At 42.0% G+C, this 21,471-nt stretch overlaps 1 protein-coding gene and 1 non-coding gene across 4 annotated transcripts in view; both read right to left on the bottom strand.

Annotated features, from left to right (window-relative positions):
• The window catches only part of LOC141584808 (phospholipid phosphatase 2-like), a 122,476-nt gene that overhangs the window by 90,107 nt on the left and 10,898 nt on the right, over positions 1-21,471 (bottom strand). For 2 of the 3 annotated variants that reach the window (XM_074400439.1, XM_074400438.1), the window contains exon 1: positions 5,279-5,613. The exons of the other annotated variant lie outside the window; for it this stretch is intronic. The gene's annotated coding sequence lies outside the window, so the exon portion shown is untranslated. Of the gene's footprint in view, positions 1-5,278; positions 5,614-21,471 lie in introns of those variants that run through there. 3 annotated transcript variants of the gene reach the window in all.
• LOC141584968 (U4 spliceosomal RNA) lies at positions 20,725-20,865 on the bottom strand. Its single transcript, XR_012518252.1, has one exon. It is a non-coding gene; the product is annotated as a U4 spliceosomal RNA (small nuclear RNA).

Raw genomic sequence — 21,471 nt, 5'->3', positions numbered from 1 at the left:
TAATTTCCTGATCTAGGGGTTATGTGGTGGTTACCTGGAAGAGTGTACTTTGGGTAAAATATACTGAAGTATTTTCTGGGACATTGTAAATCTGGTACAGCAACAACTGCTGCAAAATCTAAGAGAAGAAACACATTATACTTTGTACTGCTATTGGAAGATTCCTAGAAGTATGACATTATTGGAAAGTAAACTACTTTTTAAAACAACCATATCAATATTATTCCAGGAAAGCAAAGACCTCATCAAAACCCATTATAGATGCTATAGTTCAACCAAAGCTGTGAAATCCTTATAAAAGTCTCAATGTCAACAGAGTCCACTTAGTAGACATTATTGTATTTACTAGTATTAAAAGCTATTGTGTGACTATATTAGTGTTATGGCATGATGTGGATATCAGTGTTAGGGCATGATGTGAATATTATATTGGTGTTAGGGCACGGTGTGATTACTATATTAGAGACCACTGTGAGAATACTTATTAGCAGCCACTGTGTCTTGGACACTGACAAGATCAGAGTCTCCTTGCTGCTTCTGGCACCTCAGAGGGAACTTGGTCAGGGGTGAGTTTGTGCACCCTCTCGTGACGCCAGAGCTCAGCACAGACACTCTTGCTCAGTTTCTAGGTGAACGTGTAACCCCGCCTGGCTGTCCTAAAATACCTATAAAATTCAATATTGAGTTTACTCAATGTAATAGTTTTAGAAATTCAAACCAAAATGAAGCCCACTGTAGCCATTCCTTACCAAAGACAGTGATGGCAGACTTTGGAAGCTATGCAGAATAAAATGAATATATACACAAATTAAGAAAAAAATCCTACTCAAAACAGTCCAGAGATTGTAATTTTAAATGCAAAACTACAAAAAATCTAAAAGAAAATCTATGTGACGTTGAGTTTGGTGTTGAGTTGTAACACAAAACATCAAATGCCAATTCATGAAAATATTGATAACACAGACTTTATAAAACTAAGTATTCTACTGTGCAAAACCGTATTCAGAGAACAAAAAGGCAACAGAGTTGTGAGAAGATATTTACAAAATACATGACTTTAAAACTGGGTAAATATCTGAACAGATACCTAACCAAAGCAAATACACTGATAGTAGGCTGGGAATGGCGGCTCATGCCTGTCATCTCAGAACTTTCGAAGTCTTAGACAGGTAAATAATCTGAGGTCAGGACTTCCAGACCAGCCTGGCCAACATGGCAAAAACCCATCTCTACTAAAAAATACAAAAAATTAGCCAAGCCTGCTGGTAGGGGCCTGCAATCCCAGCTACTTGGGAGGCTGAAGCAGGAGAATCGCTTAAACATGGGAGGTAGAGGGTGCAATGAGCCAGCAGTGTGCCATTGTACTCCAACCTGTGTTATAGAGCAAGACTCCATCTCAAAAAAAAAAAAATGTTAATAACATATCTGATACAAGTTGGTATGTTTATACAAGGGGAAACTAGTTTGGGTCTACACAGGAAATCTGCATTTTCCTCCCAATTTCAGTGTGAATCTAAAACTAATTTAAAATAAAACCTTTATTTAAAAATTGTAAATATTTTCAAATATCTGCTTACTTATTTGTACTAATAATAAATAGTAATTGACACTAACTACTCCTACTTTTCAAAACAAGGGCATTCCTGATGCTACAAAGTAATTGATGCAAACATACATAATTTCAATGAAATGCCTATTTTACAAGATTTATGTTAAAATAACACATCCATGTAAACATATTTATCATATATTTTTTCTTGTGGTGTGGTTCACTCTCTAGGAAATCTGGTTACCTTAGAACCAAGGAAATAATTCAGATTTTGGAGACTATTTCCATTTACAGCAGGGTGATTTCAAAAGTATAACTTTTTTTTTTTTTTTTTTTTTTTTTTTTTTTTTTTTTTTTGTGAGACGGAGTTTCGCTCTTGTTACCCAGGCTGGAGTGCAATGGCGCGATCTCGGCTCACCACAACCTCCGCCTCCTGGGTTCAGGCAATTCTCCTGCCTCAGCCTCCTGAGTAGCTGGGACTACAGGCACGCGCCACCATGCCCAGCTAATTTTTTGTATTTTTAGTAGAGATGGGGTTTCACCATGTTGACCGGGATGGTCGCGATCTCTTGACCTCATGATCCGCCCGCCTCAACCTCCCAAAGTGCTGGGATTACAAGCTTGAGCCACCGTGCCTGGTTAAAAGTATAACTTTTTTTAAAAAGATAAAATAAAAATTGATTGTGACTGAATCACTTATTATAATGAATGCTTGTCTTTGTTTTGTTTCCTAGCATTTCTTTTAGCTACAATACAACAAAAGCAAATATTTGCCATTGGAAAAAATATTCAAAGGAAGACTGTAAAGGGAATTTGTGACCACAATTATTCAATGTTTCATGACGATGCTTTCTAATACTGAAAAGTTTAAAGGGATAGTCAAAGTTATTCCCCCAAAGATGCTTTGAAGAAATTGATGAAACTAGAGAAACAAAACTGGCAGGACAATCAATCTGACTTTAGATGTCACTGTGTCTTGTGAGAAAAAGTAATTTACCTTTAGAGGATCACTAAGAATTACTGGAAGCCCAGACTCTGGAATGTATCTAAATTTAGTTGTCAATAACACTAGCAGTGAATGTGATAAAAAGGGATCTCTGTTTTATTTGTGTAATAAAATACCAATGCAGTATTTCACGCTCCAAGGAAAATAAGTTATACCTGAAATACAGTTGACAATATCAGAATCAAAATAAGCCTCCTGACCAGGCACGGTGGCTCACGCCTGTAATCCCAACACTTTGAGAGGCCAAAGCAGGTGGATAACCTGAGGTCGGGAGCTCGAGACTGCCTGACAAACACGGAGAAACTCCATCTCTACTAAAAATACAAAAATTACCCAGGCTTGGTGGTGCATGCCTGTAATCCCAGCTACTGGGGAGGATGCGGCAAGACAATTGCTTAAACCAGGGAGGAGGCCCGTGTGGTGGGCCAAGATCACAGCATTCCACTGCCCTACTGTATATGTAAAAATGCAAATTCACTGAATCAGACTAAATAGTATTCAGTGGAAGGCTGATCAAAAAATTCAAAAGAGGCAGGGCGCGGTGGCTCAAGCCTGTAATCCCAGCACTTTGGGGGGCCAAGGCGAGTGGATCACAAGATCGAGAGATCAAGACCATCCTGGTCAACATGGTGAAACCCCATCTCTACTAAAAATACAAAAAATTAGCCGGGCATGGTGGCATGTGCCTGTAATCCCAGCTACTCAGGAAGCTGAGGTGGGAGAATTGCCTGAACCCAGGAGGTGGAGGTTGCGGTGAGCCAAGATCGCGCCATTGCACTCCAGCCTGGGTAACAAGAGTGAAACTTCGTCTCAAGAAAAAAAAAAAAATTTCAAAAGAATGCAACTTTTGTTTTATCTACTTCTGACCTAGAACCACCCCCCACCCTGCCTTCCTACTTCTAGTCCACCTCACTGAAACAAATGACTTTACATCTTAAACATATTGATTGGTGTCACATGTCTCTCTAAAATATATAAAAGCAAGCTCCACCCTGACCACCTTGGGACCATGGTGTCATGACTTCTGAGGCTGTGTCATGGGCAAGTCCTTAACCTTGGCGAAATAAGCTTTCTACTTGACTGAGACCTGACTCAGATGTTTTGGGATCACAATCCACAATCACTATGGTGTGACATTTGACTACAGCATTCAGTACAGAGATGAGCTATACAGGTATGTAGCCTGAAAGCAAGAAGTTATACTCTATCACATATGTGTGAAGTGGGCTACACCATCCAGGTTTTTTTTTTTTTTTTTTTTTTTTTTTTTTTTTTTTTTTTTTTTTTGAGACAGAGTTTCGCTCTTGTTACCCAGGCTGGAGTGCAATGGCGTGATCTTGGCTCACTGCAAACTCCGTCTCCCGAGTTCAGGCAATTCTCCTGCCTCAGCCTCCTGAGTAGCTGGGATTACAGGCACGCGCCACCATGCCCAGCTGATTTTTTTTATTTTTAGTAGAGACAGCATTTCACCATGTTGACCAAGATGGTCTCAATCTCTTGACCTCGTGATCCACCCACCTTGGCCTCCCAAAGTGCTGGGATTACAGGCAGGAGCCACCACACACAGCCACCATCCAGGTTTTATAAGGACACTCGATGGTGTTTGCACAAAGATGAAATCACTAAGGACACATTTCTCAGAAAGTATCCACATTGTTAGGAGATGCATCACTGTCTTTTAAATGGTTAAAGCCTAGGAGGGAAAAAAAAGCAACTGAACTCCTGTTATGGTTTAATAACAAAGCTTAATAGAGTTAACATATTTCATCTATGCTAAGATGCTAATAATTAACAAACATTATCTTATGCAACATCACAAATAGGTTGCCAATTAAACCGACTTTCTGAATGACAACAAAAATGTAAACTTACTTCTATTAATTACAGGAAAGTAAAATGAAAATGAATTATGGTTTTGACATGTTAAAGCAAAAAAGGAGGAAGCCGTTAGCCTGAGGTCTTGCCTAAGCAAACGGAAACCGAACTTCGAGGCATGTAAACTGACTTAAAAACATTAACAAAACAACCAGTCAATGACAAAAAGCCCAGCTGCCAGTTGGCTGTATGACTATTGACGCTGAGGGAACCATCCCCACAACCAGCGGTTGCCCAGGTGGAGCCAGTGAGAAAACTCACTCAGCTGCCACCGCTAAGAGCTCGAAGCCCCAAGCCCTGTTTTTCGTTCTTGTGCTTCAGACACGATTCATGAATCATTCATTTGCTCAAACAAACAGTTTAAATTTATTTGGCTTAAAATTTTTCTAACCCCTATATCCTAACCCGTAACTGGTAACCCCTAACTCTAACCCTATCCGCTAGCCCTAATCCTCTCCCTAAACCCTAACCATACGTTAGTTTCTACGTTTGCACTGATATGTCAGTGTTGAGTATTAAAACTGCTGTACTGGCAAGGCCGCATAACTAGTGCGGATTTTATAGCAACATTTTTGGACTGAGGCCCCTTATTAGCATCAGGTGTTTTCTACCTGAACACTGGGGTAATTGTATTCGTATTCAGAGGTCATGTCTGCCTTAGGAAAGCTCCATTTGTCTTCTGAGGCTGCTGAGTGCACCTCACACTGCAGCCGCCTGGCCTTGGGCGGGAGAACCCAGGTGCGCAGGGTTCAGAGGGGCTTTTCGTGTCTGGTTTCCCACACAGAGCTCTTCGTACTAGTCTCTGACCCTAAACAGTCAGGAATGCAAACAGGAAGGATTTTACTCACCGTGGACATGATCCAGAGTTGTCCCAAACCGAGGCTGTGCCCGCTACGTCTGTTCCATGGAGAATGCAGCTCCACTCTCACGGTGCCCTATAGGTCTGTACTGAGGAGAATGCAACTCCACAGATCACTGCGCAGGTGCCGTGACACCAACTGAAAAGGCAGGCTCGGAAGCCCCCTGCTGGTGGCCAGGCAGTGCGGAGCCCTCTTGCTCACGGTCCTGTGCCCACACCCCCTGGTAGCAGCTAGAGCCACTGCAAGGCCCTCTTGCAGTAAGAGTCCCGCCCCAGGACCTGTGCTGAGGAGGACGGAGCTCCACCCTCACAATGCCCCCCAGTTCTATACAGAGGAGAGCACAACTCCGCAGACTGCTGTGATGGAATGCACCACGGTGGTGTGACATGATGCACACCTGTGGCGGAGCCTCAGGATTCTGAAAGGTGGGCGTGGGCACCCCTTCCTGGTGGCAGGCAGTGCAGGGCCCTCTTGATCATGAGGCTGTGCCTGCACCCCCTTCTGGCGGCTAGGGCTGCTGCAGAGCCCTCTTACAGTGTGGTGACCGGCATCACCTGCTGGCAGCTGGAGCACTGTAGGGCCCTCTTGCTCACAGTGTAGTGGCAATATGCCCGCTGCTGGCAACCAGGGCAGTGCTACATTCTCTTGCTCACAGTGTGGTGCCTGTGCTGCTGGGCACTCTTACTCGTGAGGTAGTGGGGGCATGCCCACCCTGCTGGCCCCTGGGGGCACTGCAAGACCCTCTTTCCCATCGTGTCCTGGCAGCACTTCCGTGATGGGAACTAGAGCACTGCAGGGTCCTCTTGCTCATGGTGTTGTATTCGTGTGCCACCTGTTGGCTGCTCGGCACACTGTAGGGCCCTCTGGCTCACAGTGTAGTGGCCCTGCTGGCAGCTGGGACACTGCAGGGTCATCTTGCTCATAGTGTACTAGCGGCAAGCCCCCTGCTGGCTGCTTGGGACCCTGTAGGGCCCTCTTGCACACAGTGTAGTGGTGGCATGCCCACCAGCTACACTGCTGCCAGCAGGGGACACTGCAAGACCCTCTTGCTCAGTGTTGTGGCAGCACGTTCCCTGCAGGCAGCTGAGACACCACAGGGCCCTCTTGCTCCCTGTGTGATGGCTGGAGCCCCCTACATGCCTCCTTTTGCAGCACTTAAAGTCAGAAAGCCAGTTTATTCAACATCCACAATTCTGGAAATTCAAACTGAAACGGAGCTATTACTGGAAAGAGCTGATGTCCCAGTTCTTGTCTAACTTGGAAGAAAGATTTTAACCAAGAGGCAGAACAAAGATGGCCGATAACATTATTGAAAATAAATACAGGCCAGGCGCAGTGGCTGACACCTATAATCCCAGCACTTTGGGGGCCGAGACGGGTGGATCACGAGGTCAAGAGGTCAAGACCATCCTGGTCAACATGGTGAAACCCTGTCTCTACTAAAAATACAGAAATTAGCTGGGCATGGTGGTGTGCACCTGTAGTCTCAGCTACTCGGGAGGCTGAGGCAGGAGAATTGCTTGAACCCAGGAGGCAGAGGTTGCGGTGAGCAGAGATCGCGCCAGTGCACTTCAGTCTGGGTAGCAATAGTGAAACTCCATACCCCCCCCCAAAAAAAGGAAAGAAATACAATGTAAAGAGCTTTTTATAGAAAATATAAGTAGACCCCAAGGGAGGAAAGTGCTGACTGTGCTGGAAAACAGCCCAAGAGTGCTGTGTAGGGAATTTTATTACGTACTTCTTCACATTCCTGCCTCTGTCTCAACTCTCCACCTGTTCTGTCTGGTTTTTCTGCTCCTACCTTAGGTTCCCGACCTGCCTCTCTTTGGTTTCTGGAGCCTCCTCACTGTTGGTTAAGGCACATGTGTGGTGATCAATCCAAATCCACTGTTGTAGCTGGCTCCTTCCTGCCTCCCAGCAAGGCCCTGCAGCAGTCACATCTGTACCTCCTGTACCTCCCTATCTCTTTGGGATGCCCTTCCCTGCCCTAATCTGTGAAGAGAAATCTTCCCCAGGCTTCTCTTAAAAATGTCCCCCTTGTCCTTCTTATCAGCATGTAGCTAGCAATTTTCTGACATTTTAACCGTAGACTGAATGATGATCGGGGCATCCTAAGAGGAGTTCTAGGGTGTTTCTTTCTGCATAGGTACCTCTTTTTCCTCTAACCCACAACTGACAAGTGCCCATCCACTCCAGCATTAGATATGCTACTAATATATAAATTTTTGATGGTCCCTCCAGGTGAGCCTTCCCATCATGTTCATGTCTACCTATCTACTGACTCTATCAGAGCCCACTATCCTGTGTCTTTCCCAAAATAAGTGAAGGAACAATTCATTGGAAACCATAGAAAATAAAATAAACGTAGATGAAAACTTCGCAACTTATTCAAATAATCACCCAAAATCATCCTTATGCTAAAAATGCAAGACTATACAATTTTTAGAAGAAAACATAGAATAAAAGCTATCTGCTCTTGGGTTTGGTAATGAATTTTAACAAACAACACAAACTGTCAATACACACCAAAGAAAGAATTAGGTGAATTTCTTTTAATATTAAAAGTGTATACCCTGGAAAATATCTTGTTAAGGGAATAAATACACAAGCCACATGTTGAAAGAAACTATTTACAAAATGCAGATCTGAGAAAGAATTTATATTCAATATAAAAAAATATCTTAAAGCCAAGTGAAGTGGGCTGGGTGCAGTGGCTCAAGCTTGTAATCCCAGCACTTTGGGAGGCCGAGGCGGTTGGATCACGAGGTCAAGAGATCGAGACCATCCTGGTCAACATGGTGGAACCCCGTCTCCACTAAAAATACAAAAAATTAGCTGGACATGGTGGCACGTGACCGTAATCCCAGCTACTCAGGAGGCTGAGGCAGGAGAATTGCCTGAACTCAGGAGGCAGAGGTTGCAGTGAGCCGAGATCATGCCAGTGCACTCCAGCCTGGGTAACAAGAGCAAAAGTCCGTCTCAAAAAGAAAAACCAAAAAAACAAAACAAAACAAAAAAACAAGTAAAGCAGCCCAATTAAAGATGCACTTAAATCTGAACAGACACCTAACCAAAGGATTTAAAAGAAACCAGCCCCTTCAAAAGACTCCACTACTGATATCAACCATTTGCCTGAAGCTGCCTTTCCTTTCTTGCCTGATAAGAGACCACCCATGACAGAGAGGGTCTGGACAGTATACAGTGGATGCACAGAGCAAGTTTTCACATCCTTTGCTTCACCTTTTGATGTCAGAAGGCTGAAAACTTCACCCTTTACACTGTCATCATGGTAACACTGCCATTTTTTGTACATGGGACCCACGAGGAAGTAAGAAACTCAACTGCGATTGCACTCATTTCTCCTTTCATAAATATTCATGACTCCTCCTAGAGCTTATTCAATATTTGTATTTGGCCATGCCACTCAGCATAAATTTCTGTTTTCTTTATCTCTCCCTTAAAGTGTCTGTTTTGGTTTCTGGCTGGAGTCTATGCTTCCCAGCCTATTAAAAGGACTACCCTGCAGGCTGCAACCCTTTACAGGAGGTAAATCTCTCACTGGGTGCAGGCACTCATGCCTGTAATTGCAGCATTTTGGAAAGTCAAAGTGGGTGGATCACCTGAGTTCAGGAGTTTGAGACCAGGCTGGCCAGCATGGTGAAACCCTGCCTCTACTAAAAACACAAAAAATTAGCCAGGCTTGGTGACGGACATCTGTAATCCCAAATAATTGAGAGGCTGAGGAAGGAGAACTGCTTGAACCCGGGAGGTGGAGGTTGCAGAGAGCCAAGATCACATCATTGTACTCAAGCCTGGGCAACGAGAGTGAAACACCTTCTCAAAAAAATAAAAATAAATAAAAATGTAAAAAACAAAATCACTCCTTTCCAAATTTATGAACCTCATCATTCTTCAGTTGACAGTATTACAAAGTTCAAAAGACCTTCTATACTCTCCCACAGAAGGCCTAGAAATTGTCATTTTGTTAATTAGTATTGATGCGTGAGAACTTGTCATCAAATGAGTAGAAATATTGAGACTGTGTTTTACCAGTTACGTGTCTCATAATCCAATCAACCAGATCTCTAAAATTAACTATGAGAATACATATGCCTGATTCACGGCTAAAATTTTAGGATGAAACCTATGAGATCTCTATTTGTGTTTTTTGCCTATTCATGTATGTTATGTATATGTGATATTTTCTTAACTCCAGATAACAATGCAAAATTCATTTATAAAATACTCTAAAAATGCTCTATTCTAACTTAGCTTGGAAAAAAATAGGCATTTATACATAAATATTACCCAAACTCCTAGAAATGTGGAAACTGATATAAATGTTTTTCAAGTTAACACAATGTACATAAAACATAGTTAAATAAGATCAATTTAGTATTTTTGGTATAATAAAACAACTATGCCTTCAGAGCTATCACCATTGAATATAAAACAAACAAATTTATATTCTTCTTGAGTTCTACTCAAATAAGCTAATATACTTACTAGATACTTAAAATCTTAAAGTTTATAGATTGATTCTAATTAAGTCCTTATTCTTAGAAAAAACATTATTTCAATAATAATTTTTTACAATACATCTGCCTAATAATAGTTTCCAAAGTACTTTTGGTAATTTTTAATCTTAAAATTGAGCTAACTAAAAGATTTGCATTAAATATCTAGATCATTTATAAATAAGATACAATACTAAAACATTTTACTGAACATAACTAATTCAGTTTTATATAGTTTTGTCCCCTATTTTTATGGAGAGAATAAAGATATTTTGGCCTGTTAATAAACTTTTTTTTTTTTTTTTGTCTACTACACAAGTAAAAAGAGATAACTAACCTTCCCTGTGTTATATTGGAATTGGTAAAATGTTATGTTTTCAGAAATTATATAAAATTTCTGGAAATTTATCAATGTCTTCCTTATCCATGCTATGCATCATATTTTCAATTATTATTTTAAATGTCATATGCCACAGACAAAATTGAATATCCTTCTCATTTGTGGTATAATGAACTCTCATCAGATCTTTTGTCATAGTCATTTCATGCTCTTTGTCATTTAGATATTATTTAGGCCTGATGCTTTCCTACAAGCTCCTGCAATCAGCTATGGATCAGAATGTTCATCTCCAACACAGGACTCCCTCTGAGACTCACAGAAAAGACTATGACAGGTACTCTGGTTACAGGCTTCTGATGATATTGCTCAAATAACTTTAAGACCATACACTTGACTCAGTGAAGCTGTCCAGAAGTCTAGTTGAGAAACTGATGGGTTCATGACATGGCTAACCCAAGATTCAGCAAGACTGGAATTGAGCACACGGCACTGAATACACTGATGAAAATTGATTATAATTTTATAGCTTCTTTTGAGCATTGCTGGTTCTATAATGTTATAGTTTCTGGATTTAAGAAATCTCTTTCTCTTCAGCTAACTATAACTCACAACAATTAAGATTACATTTATTTAAATAGAAATAAAGCATTTATCGTTTTCCTCAACTGATTTCTCCAGAATTTTGAAATTCTTACTGAACACTCTTATTTTCCTGACAATATAGTTTTTAGCAGAAGTCCAATAAGAATCTGTTCACCTTAGAACAGGACATAATTGGAAACTTTGTTTATACTATCAAAGTTTTTTACTGGAATATCATATTTAGCAATAGTGTACCTAAGATCAGTTATGACCAGCAATTTTAAGGAACTAAGGTTGATTTTTATGGACCCAATCCTTACAAAGCAGTCTGAGAAAAGCCAGCCTGATACCTAGATTACAAGAGTCACATCCATACAGATTAGTAAGAAAGGTCCTTTCCTTGCAGGCCCAAGAATTTGGGGATAGTTTGAGGGCCTCAAGAAGAGAAGAATTCACTCAAAGTTTTTAGGACTGCAGCTGAAATTTGATAGTATGTTCTGGGCTTGGCTTTTAGCCTCAATAAGGCCTTTAAAACTCCAATCTGAGATTCTGCAGGAAAACTTGCAGCAAAGAAGCTTGAAAGCACCTATGTGGTCAGCTCCTGTTCTTGCTGCACTTACATAAATAATCAGGCAAAATCTAACAAAACTAGACTTATTTTTAAAACAAGAATAATCTTTCATTACCTATGATCAAAAATGATGGTTACTACAGAGAGAAATTTTATGTTTCAATGAAAAACTCAGCCAGGCATGGTGGCACATGCCTATAATTCCAGCACTTTGGGATGCCAAGAATTCAAGACCAGCCTGGGCAACATGGCACAACCCTGCCTCTACTAAAAATACAAAAATTAGCTGGGCATGATGGCATGTGCCTGTGGTCCCATATAATCAGGAGGCTGTGGAGGGAGGCTTTCTTGTACCCAGGAGATAGAGGGTAAAGTAAGCTGAGCACTCCAACCTTAGCCATAGAGCCAGCCTCTGTTTTCAAAAAAGTTTTTTAAATAGGAAAACTATAGCCCTTGTGGGTTATCAGATTCTAGTCTTGTTCTTTTCTTTGGGCTATTTTTACCTCTTTGTAAACCTGATCCTGCCATCTGATGAATTTTGTCACATGATGATACATGTGGAACAAGCAGCCAAGTATTGTCTCCCCTATTGATGTATCTATTGTCAGATAATTTGAAGGCCTCCAACCCTGGACCAAAGAAGAGGAAGGTTTGGTCCCCAAAATGCATAACCAAATTGTAATACATTTATGCAATGAAATACTATTTCGCCATAGAAAGGAACAAGCTATAAACTCACACGAAGACATGAGTGATCTTTCATGCACATTGCTAAGTGGAAGAAGACAGTGTGAAGAGAATCCACAAAGTGTGACCTCATTTAATGAGATACTGGAGAAGGGAAACTACACAGATGCAAAGCCATTGGCTGCATGGGGTGGGGGTTTGAAGTGTTCCGTATGATATTTTAATAGTATATACCGGCCACTCTCCATTTGTAAAAAAATGCAGAATTTTACAGCTAAGTGTGTAAATCAAACTATTCAAATTAAATAATATTATTCAGGATGTGGAGTATCCCAGCACAGAATCCATAATATGAAAAATAATTTAACTATGTTACAAATTACAAAGGTTTAGATGTGGTTTGTTTCTGCAAAAACTCATGTTGAAATTTGACCCCCAAGGTGGCAGTGTGGGGAGGTGGGGCCTAGTGGAAGGTGTCTGGATTATGGAGTTCGATCCCTCATGAATAGATTAATGCCCTCCTATGAGGGTGAGTTCTGTCTGGTCTCACAGGAATGGATTAATTTCTGCAAGAGTAGATAGTCAAAAAGAGTCTTGCTTCCTTGGCTTCCCTCCTGCTTTCACTCTTGCTGTGATCTCTGGTGCACCCCTTGCTCCCCTTCCACTTTCCATCACGAGGTGAAAAAGACTGAGGCCCCACCAGATGTGCTGCCCAATCTCGGACATTCCAGCCACCAGCATTGTGAGCCAAATGAACCTTCTTTACTTACAAATTACCCTGCCTCAGGTATTGTGTTACAAAAGTACAAAATGGACTAAGACACAAATGTGGGAAACAACTCTCTGAAGGTGTAGAGAAAACGGTGCTGACCTAAGTCTCTTTAACAATGAATAGAATCTGTAGGCTGAAGGAAAATAAACTATACTTCATCATTGGATTCCATTTTGTAAAGTTCTTTCCAACAGGGATAATGGTGAACAATTGTAAAAACACAGTATCTGTATCTGGAATCAAACAGTGAGTTATATAAGTCGCAGATGGTAGGAACCAGGTCCCTTACTGTTGAAGTGGGAGGTTATAAATTAGCAAGGGGAGAAGGGTAGAAAGATTCATGTGATAGTAGATCAGAGGTGAAGACATCAACATAAACTTATGTTTAGTTTAATACAGATACATCTGAGGTTCCACATAAAAACCTTTCTAACTAGGTGTGTATAGGTAGGTAACATACACACATATACTTCCTAGCATTGCTAATGGGAGATAAGACACAATGTGCTCACTCAGCAGCCAGATATAAGTTTTTCTACCATTCTGAAAGGAATCAGGCTCTTTGAAGAAATGTGTGATACTAGAACTGGAACAGTAAATATATGAGCCAGGATAATCTTGAAGTATCAGAAAGTAAGTAAGTACTGAGAAAAATTGAAATATGTCAAAAGAAAACTGGAGCCAATAAAAAGAGCTACACTGGCCAACACAGGAATGAACTGTTCAACATAATGCTGCAGTGTTTAATACTAACTAAAGCTTCAAGTAATTATCTAGGTGTCTCCATTTGTATGTGTAGGTGAATAAGCAAATGGAGTTGAATAGAAATCTCCTTTGCAAAGGCCGGGCACGGTAGCTCAAGCCTGTAATCCCAGCACTTTGGGAGGCTGAGGCGGGTGGATCATGAGGTCAAGAGATCGAGACCATCCTGGTCAACATGGTGAAACCCCATCTCTACTAAAAATACAAAAAATCAGCTGGGTATGGTGGCGTGTGCCTCTAATCCCAGCTACTCAGGAGGCTGAGGCAGGAGACTTGCCTGAACCCAGGAAGCGGAGGTTGTGGTGAGCCGAGATCGTGCCATTGCACTCCAGCCTGGGTAACAAGAGCGAAACTCCGCCTCAAAAAAAAAAAAAAGAAAGAAAGAAAGAAAGAAATCTCCTTTGCAAAAGAATTCCAAATACTTAATGTAGACACTCAGCCATCAAGAAGGTGGAGCTAACACCTCACTCCTTGAGTATGGGCTTTACATATGTGTAAACTTATTTTTCACATATTTTTCTTGTGCTGTGGATGTGTCCTGGGTTCATTCTCTAAAATGCTGTTCACCTTAGAACAGGAAAAAAAATAATAACCTGACAGATTCTATTTCAATTCATGGATAAATATTTTAACAAGAGTGACTTTGTAAAGATATGTTCCAATGGCTGATTGACTCATTGTGACTGGATCACTTATTCCAAATTCTTCTTGTCTTTATTTTTTTCCAGTGTCAACCTTTTAGCCATAATACACCAGAATCAAATATTGGCCACTAAGAAAAAATACTCAAAGAAAAAAAGAATGTGAACCAAACTTGTGACCATGATAATTCAATGTTTCACCACAACACTCCTTAAAACAGAAAAGTTTAAAAGGATATTCAAAGTCAATTTCCTCAATAAGGCTTTGCAGAAAATGAGGAAACTAGAGAAACAAAATTGGCAGGACATCCTATGGGTGATTTTAGATGTTTCTATGTTTTATGGGAAAAAAATACTTTACCTTTAAAATAATTACAAAGAATTACTGGAAACCCAAACTCTGGAATGTGTCCAAATTTAGGTGAACTTCTATGTAATTATTTAGCTAGTCATAAAGTTGATACTTCTTAAAAAATCTCTGCCTTATTTGTGTAATAAAATACACAATGAATAATTAATGCTCATAGGAAAACATGTTAGACCTTGTGAAAAGAAAATAAATCTTGGGGACCCAAAATCACTAAGCTAAAGGGAAAAGTCAAGCTGGGAACTGCTTAGGGCAAACCTGCCTCCCATTCTATCCAAAGTCACCCATCTGCTCACCGAGATAAATGCATATCTGATTGCCTCATTTGGAAAGGGTAATCAGCAACTCAAAAGAATGAAACCATTCATCGTGATCTACCTATGATCTGGAAGCCCCCCATTTGGCCTTCTCTTCAAGTTGTCTCACCTTTCTGGACTGAACCAATGTACATCTTACACATAATAATTGATGTCTCATGACTTCCTGAAATGTATAAAACCAAGCTGTGCTCCTACCACCTGGGGCACATGTTGTCCAGACCTCATGAGGATACATCACGGGTGCGTGCATCCTCAAACTTGGCAAAATAAACTGCCTAAAAAAATACAAGACCTGTCTCAGATTTTCGGGGTTTATACATGTAATGTAAGATGTTAATGTTTGCAAAACACACATTTTTCTATCTACTATTAAAACTATACTGCCAATTAACCTTAGACTTTCTCAACAAAATAAAAATGTTGATGAAGTACAAATAATATATTTAAATTTAAATAATGTCACAAGTTATTATATGCCTACTTTTCATTTTTTAATACACCGGTTTTGACTACTTTAATGCTGCAAGAAAAATGAGTAATTAAAACATGAATAAAAATGTTTACAGGGGGTGGCCATGTTTCCTCCAGCCTCAGGCTTGGGGTGACTTGAAAGGCACCTGCCCATCCCCAGCTTTCATCCCAGCTGTCCTGATGGTGGCTCTAAGCATTTCTCCTTTCTCCATATGTAGACCTCACCCCAAAAACAAACTCAAATTTTACAATATGTTAGGGCACGCTGCGATGATGAGGAGCCAAAGCCTCAAGCAAGGGAGGCTTCTGAAAACAAGACTTGTAGACTATAATGTGTGGAAGTAAAGCCAGTGTTGGAGTTCCTTCCTCTGCACACGGGGAGCAGACAGGAAGCTTTTGTCTCACCTTCCTCACGTGGTCTGCAGCCACGTCTCCCCAGGTCAGACCTGAGAAGAACAAAACTTTGATCTTCACTGTGGACACACTACCAGGTTCTCCAAGGCCATGGCCTCTCCTCAGGTGGGTCCTGAGGAGAACAAAGCTCTGCTTCTAATCCTAACCCTGCCCCTAGACTTTGACCCTGACCCTAAACCCTGATCCTCACTTTGACCCTGACTTTTATCTTGACCCTGACCATGACTGTACCTCTAACCATACTTCCAGCCCCGATCCTGACCCAGGCCCCAATTCTAACCCTATTATTATCACTACACTCTATCTCTAATCTTACCCTCTAGTGCTAAACAGCTGTACCCAAAAACACTTTTTGATTATTCAACTTCTTTTTCTTGAATTCTCTAAGGACATCCTAAATGAGATGTCATTATGTACTCTGCAGTCCCTCTGCGTGGCATGGCTTCAAATAAGAAGTTCTAATACTTTGCCACACAGAAGTGTGAAGGGTAGCAGCACTAGGTTGTCAGGAATGCATGTTGGCATTCACGAGTCATTGGCGCTGTTCTCCACATATTTTCAGATCATTTTTTATGAATGCATTCTGACTATTCCATCACACCTACTTAAATTTTTTGCCATCGCAGGTGAGAAGAAATAATATGTGACTTTTTCGGGAGAAATCTCCAAGAAAGAGTTCTATCCAGCATACTTTTTGTCTTTTCTAGAGCAATGGGGATCTTATTGATGGTACCTTCTTCAGCCTCGATTCCTGTGTTAGGACGACACAGCACAGAGCAACCACTCACCTGACCCATGATGAGATGCAAATAAATGAGGAAGAAGATTTTTGAGCCACTGAAATGTGGATGTTGTTTGTCACCGTGGTTTAACCTAGCCCCCACTGACTGATGCAGGGCTGAAGAATGAGTCAGAACTGGGTCTGGACATGTGAAGTGCACTCCTCCAGGCTAAGTAAAATTTAAATCTTGTTGCAAAGGTAACAGTGAGCACCATGCGTTATTAGCATGTGTGTGGGATACATAAGGTATGTCAAGTGAGAATAATGAGAAACTCAACTTTAAAGACAGTGCTAATTTGGACTGTGGAGAGACTCCAATGTCCTACTTAGCACTTGAGACTGTGATGGCTGAACAAACTCATTAAGAACCCTAAATGAAGGCTTGGGATAAATATCTGAGGGTGTCTAATATACCAATTATTCATCCTAGAATGGGCAGAGTCCTTGACCCCATTCTAGGGAGACTTCTAAAAGAAAAAAGACCTGCATTTCTCCAACAACCTACATCGAGAGACTTTCCTGCACTTCTGAGCTGTGGCTAACACTCCTCACCTTTCATTCTGTCCTCAGTGTTCTGGGGAAACACCTTTAACTCTCTATGACTTACAGGTTAACAAATGGCCCTTATAATTTCCTCCAGAGATAGAAAAGACTAATGATGAGGGAGTCTGAGTTCACAGCAGCAAGCGGGCATGTGTGCTCAGCAGCCACGTGGCTCATCTGCTAGATTACTACATACAGTGTTCTGCAACGTTGCTTAACACAACGGGACTCTCTCCCGACTCAGAAGGTTTAATTGCTCACCTACTTCTTTTTCTGCCTTCTTGAGCTCCTAAAATGAAAATAACTCTGGGGTGATACAGTAAGTCAAAGAAGTGCCAACCGTATCACAGAAAAATAAAGATCCCTAAAAAATCCCTGGCCTAAGATGACAGCCTTGGCTGGGTAAGTCTGAATGTGCTCACAGTGGACATGGGAGCGTGAAGGTGGTCAAAATGTTCACATTAAAGAACTTCCACACAGACTGCATGAAAAGAGGGAGGAATGGAGGTGGCAGCCCGAGTCCCTAAAATAAAAGCAGATGTTTTGAGATCAGTTATATTCTTTCCGACAAAAATTAGAGACAGAAACCAAAGTTTAGCCTGAGGTGACAATTAGCTGGGCAATAAGCCAGAGGCACATGTGGTGTACACAGATTTAAACATTCTCCCTTATATTAATATAAATACTAAATTAATGTCATATAAATATAAACACTTGGGTCTACAGTAGTTTTAAAGGAGATCTCACAAATGAGTTTGGCTTTTGAAGGCTAGCACTGATGGCCCAGAGAATTTATTTTGGTCCAGAGAGAGAAAGAGAGGAATCCATTTCGTTCCAGAGAGAAAAAGAGAAGAATTTCTCTGGTCCCTTCAGGAAGGCATCTGGCTTTGCCTCTCCTTGTATGTTTGAACTATGCATCTGGCAGAAGACAGAATTTCACAGATTTGAGGTGTGAAAAATCACTGGGTGCTTTAAGAAGCCTGGGATTCTTCTTGGAAAAATAAGTTCATGGAGACAAAATGAGTTGGAGAAGGTTGTTATTGAAGTGAAGCAGAATTGCTTTTAGTAATCTGCTTATTACCCTCACCCTCACCCCCTTAACCTCTAACCCTAAACCCTAACCCCGTGACCCTAACCCTACCCCTACCCAATCCCTCATCCTACTCTTTAGCCCTGACCCTTGACCCCAATCTCCAACCCCCAAACCCCAACACCAACCCTAAACTTAACCCCTAACCCTACCACTAACCTTAACACTTTACATCTGCCCAGATTCTCCAGCAGAAGCAGGGACACTTGGCTCCCAGCTGTGCACCACTGCATCTGGCACAGGACTCCATAGCAGTCCCCAAATAGGCACCTGAATGCCCACTGTGCCAGCCATGCAGTGGAAGCCCGTGCTATATTCTAACCTCCAAAACCAGGGTCCAGCACCTACATCAGGCTGCTCAGGGCCAAAGTAAGCTGGGACACCCACGGTCTTCATAAGACCAAGGCTCTCTCATGCCTTCTGTCACAGAGCGAGACGCGGACCCAGCATCATCGCATGCCCCCTCCTTCCCTCCGTGGCAGCTCGGCAACCTTCCAAGTCAGGGGTCCTTCCCTGATGACACTCCAAGCACAAAGCACTGGACTTCCACACAGTGAGGCTGCACACATTATTCTGTGTAGATGCCCACTTAGGCTACTGGGAGAAAGGGTGGTAGAGGGACCCTCACGTTGCCCTGTGGTATGCATGCTCTGGTTTATACGACTGCAAGCCATTTATGAGAAATTCAAGCTGAAACACTACTTGTTTCCAACGTTTTGTCGGGAGAGGATTTACAATGTACTCTTCCAAACAAGGTAGCCACAGAGCACAGTGACTACTTCCCCTCTTAAGTCGCTCTGAGGGCCTCTGCATCAGTTCTAGAATTGGAAGACTGGTGGAGAAGAACTGGGATGTTGAGGGGTACTGGATACTTGCTGGACACCAGCCTCCCCTAAACTAAGCTTACAGACAGCCCAGATCCCGCCTGATAAATCAGACATTTTAACACACACAGCTCTCGATAGCAGGACTTACAGATGCAAAACTCTAAGGCAAAGGATTGTCTCAACTCCTTGATGTCTCAAGGAACTAAAACACTGCCTAACACAGGTGCACCATCAAAGTTATTACGCTTCTATATTTTATTCGTCTTTGATTGTGGAGTGATGTGATAAACACAGTGGACTAACGACCTTTGAGATCTCTTCACGGGATCCTTTCTTGTGGACCCCCAGATCTGCCAACATGGAGAAGGCATCCATAAACATGTGCAGGACAGAGGCCAGATAAAACTGTCTCTCAGCCTCAAAGTGGCCTGGCAGTCACAGGAACGGCCACGTGGAGTCTGGCCCATATGAGGAGTCAAGCTTTCGGCTTCAGGCACCCTACTGCACCTGCAAAACCAAGTCGTGCCTAACAAAGAAGAATCAGCCAGCCTACTCTCCCTAATGAAAGATTCTCCCCAGGGCCTGAAAACGTGGGGGTATTACTCCTCCCTCCTCAGGCTTGGTCCCAAGGTACAAAACCACGTGCACCAGCAGCATGGGTTAGCAAGCCAGCAGAAGCCAGAAAAGGGCAGGCCAGAAGACAAGGACCCCCTGAAGATCAGGAGAGAGGCCGTCTAGGTACCATGGAGCAGTTACGTCAGACTGGAACACATCCCATTTACAGGAGACTAGAAAACCCCAGCCTCACCCTCACTTGGGGCTGATACCATTTTAGGCCTCAGCCCGTCTGCACCCAGGCACTCATGAAAACATCATGTTGCTCCACACCACCTCAGGCTGTTTGCTGGCGCTCTCAGTGTTCGAACCAATAATAGATCCTTGTGCCTAATATCCCAGGTGGTAATCCAAGAGCGATACCTGGGTGACACGCCTCCTCCTCCACCCTCCATATCCAAGTGATCACCAAGGTTACAAGCCGGCCAGGCAAGGTAGCTCACACCTGTAAGCCCAGTACTTTAGGCGGCTGACGCATGTGGATCACCTGAGGTCAAGAGTTCGAGACTGCTCTGGCCAACATTGGAAAAGCCTGTCTCTACTAGAAATTCAAAAATTAGCCAGTGTGGTGGCAGGCGCCTGTAATCCCAGCTACTCAGGAGGCTGAAACAGGAGAATCGCTTGAACCTGGGAGGCACAGGCTGCAGTGAGCCGAGATCACGCCATTTCACTCCAGCCTGGGCAACAGAGCAAGACTCTGTCTCAAAAAAAAAAAAAGAAAAGAAAAGAAAAGAAAATAATTAATATAATTTTGACACCAGAAGAGGGGTCCTGTCCCAGACCCCAGCAACAGGATTTTGGATCTCACACGAAATGGAATTTATGGCAAGTCGCACAGTCTAGTGACTTTAAAAGAGTTTATTAGCCACTACTGACAGAGCAGGGAGTCCTCAGAAAGCAAGAGGAGGAATGCACCTGTTTTAAAGAACAAAAATATTTTTGAGACGGAGTTTTACTGCTTGTTACAATGACATGATCATGGCTCACTAAAACCCCTGCTTCCTGGGTTTAAGGATTCTCCTGCCTCAACCTCCCAAATAGGTGGGATTACATGTGTGCACCACCACATCCAGCTATTTTTTTTTGTATTTCTTTTCTATTTTAATTTATTTTTTTAATTTAATTTTCTTTATTCCATCTCTGTAAATTCCAAAAATTGCCAATGCTGACTATATTTCCAGTCGTCATGGCGGGGTATTGGGAAAAGTTTTCAATTAGCAATAATCACACCTCAGATAAACCTCACCGGCTATGATACTGCCACTGTACAAAGCTATTTTTTTTTAATATTTAGTAGAGACTGGGTTTCACCATGTTTGCCATGCTGGTGTCCAACTCCTGGCCTCATGTTATCCGGCCTCCTCGGCGGATAAGTGATTAAGTAATCACACTTGTAATCCCAGCACATTAACGTACAAACAGAATTACTTAATGTTTGTTTATATAGGTCATTAAGAAGAGTGTTGTCTCTTATGAAGGATTGTGATCAATTTGTGTCAGGCTACTAGTATTGCTACTTTTCTTTGTTACTATTGATTTTAACAATAATTTATGAGTGTACTATTATCTTTAAAACTTATTTGTAAATTAAGAATGCTTTTTGCTGGCCGGGCACGGTGGCTCAAGCCTGTAATCCCAGCACTTTGGGAGGCCGAGGCGGGTGGATCACGAGGTCAAGAGATCGAGACCATCCTGGTCAACATGGTGAAACCCCGTCTCTACTAAAGGTGCAAAAAATTAGCTGGGCATGGTGGCGCGTGCCTGTAATCCCAGCTGCTCTGGAGGCTGAGGCAGGAGAATTGCCTGAACCCAGGAGGCAGAGGTTGCGGTGAGCCGAGATCGCGTCATTGCACTCCAGCCTGGGTAACAAGAGCGAAACTC

The sequence above is a fragment of the Saimiri boliviensis genome, chromosome 6, assembly GCF_048565385.1.
Source record: "Saimiri boliviensis isolate mSaiBol1 chromosome 6, mSaiBol1.pri, whole genome shotgun sequence".
NCBI classification, from domain to species: Eukaryota; Metazoa; Chordata; class Mammalia; order Primates; family Cebidae; genus Saimiri; species Saimiri boliviensis.
Note: the sequence above shows the minus strand (reverse complement) of the source record. Positions and strands in the feature narration are given on the sequence as shown.